Here is a 1,968-nt window from a genome sequence, read left to right as displayed (position 1 = left end):
CCAATCTGTTGGAGTGTTTGTTTACCTTTAGAAATCATTAATGGCTTTAATCTTGCTGCTTCAGCATCTACATGTGAAAATGAGCTGTGTCTTTTAATATGCAGTGATATGTCTTGTCTAAAACACTGCAGGATAATGCATGTGCAAGGACCTGACTGGCTACTGCAAAGTAAAAACAGCTTCGGCAAAGAAATTAGACAGAGCTATAACCTACACTGCCCTCTCTGCTTTTCTGACTTGAGTTTTTTTCAGTTACTATATTGCAGCAGTTTGTAACATCTCGAGTGGCTTACTGGGATATTTTTCCCTTCTGGTTTGCAAGGCTTTTGTTTTCTAAGCAGTAGAATCCAAGCCCATAGGTTCCTCTCTGCTCTAACAGACCTAGACTGCTACTTTATTCTAGCAAATGAAGTTCCAAAAATGGCAGCATATTTCATTAGCCTCTTCAGTTTTCCTTACCTGAAAACTATGAAATCTTTCTACCTGGACCATTTTGTGTTAATAACCAGAGTCATACTAATGTGTGTTGTTTTGTTTAGTGTTCCTCCCCAAACTGAGGCTGTTTTGCAAGTGTTATCACGCTATTTCCAACTGCTGACTATGGGTGTGTTCCTTCAGCTATCTTGTTGCATGCTTCTTTCTCTGCCCCAGTGTTTCTCACGTTCTTGTCTTACAGTTTATGTTATTCTGACCTTGAATAATGTAATAATGTATTTGTTTCCTTAAAACACCTAATTCTGTTTCTAGCTATACAACTCTTATCCAGCCTCTAGTGAATTTTGCTTCAGGTAAACCTCTTTGGTATGAAGCAACACTGTATACATTTAAGACTAAACAAATGTAGAGAGATCCCTGGCAGGTAATTTCTATCATTGCCCCATCTAATTTCCCTGTTCTAATAATTACAAATCATATGAGATTCTCTGGGGTCTTACATTCTCATGTTACTCCCCAGGAAATGGGGAGTGGGGAAAGGAAGGGAGTCTCAGGTAGTGGAAGCAGATTGTTTTGGAGCTTTGCACCCTTTCTCTTTGCCTGGTGTGAGGGAGGGATAAGGGAAGGCATAATGGTGCATGGGTTGCCCTGTCCCTAGCTTACAGCATTAAGTGTTTCTTGGCTTGCTTCTGTAATCAATGAGTTAAGAACTTGGAATAAACAGAAGTGAAAACTTTTGGTTCCTTTGAGCATGTGCACTGATGCAGTCATTCACTGTGGGGTAAGCTCAGGTTGCAGCACTAGTCACTTGCATGACTACTTTCAGAAGTGCTAGGTAAGGACTATTGTGAGATACATTCTGCACTACAGACCAGTGGAAGCTTCACAAGAGAGGGAGAGGGATGCAGTGATCCTCATGGATTTTCTGTGGGAGAAAAAGAATATGGCTGTTCTGACAGATGAGAACTTGAGGAAAACATATACCTCTCAAAAATCCTTAGGCGAGACTAACTACATCTACTTCAGGCACATGGGTGCAAGGCTGTCTTGTTTCATTGTAGTCTCCTCAGACGTGGTATATTCTTAAATTCTGTAGTTATGCTTTGATATTTACTATACATGGAGGCATTACTTCTGGAGCATTGCATTGGCCCATGATGTCAGAAGTACATATTGGTGGTATGACAGTAGAGACTGAGCCTTCCTGACAATATTCTGTTACATTTTGTCACTGTGTGACACATGGCAGCAGAGGGGCTGTCTGACAGCTAATGTGGAAGGTGTATATGAAGCAAAGGTGTGTTGCTGAATTCCTCCATATGGGGGGAAAAATGGCACCCACTGGCATTCATTGATGCTTCCTGAACCTTTATGGGGACCAAACAGTGGATGTTAGGACAGTTGTGGTGTGTTTCAGCAGTGGCAACAGCAACATAAAAGACAAGCGCATTCTGGATAGCCATGCACAGCATGTATAGAGGTGCAGTCAGATATTCAACTCAAAAATTTGATGTCTCTTTACTAGACTTATAT

This window comes from Numida meleagris, chromosome 1 (genome assembly GCF_002078875.1).
Source record: "Numida meleagris isolate 19003 breed g44 Domestic line chromosome 1, NumMel1.0, whole genome shotgun sequence".
NCBI classification, from domain to species: domain Eukaryota; kingdom Metazoa; phylum Chordata; class Aves; order Galliformes; family Numididae; genus Numida; species Numida meleagris.
Note: the sequence above shows the minus strand (reverse complement) of the source record.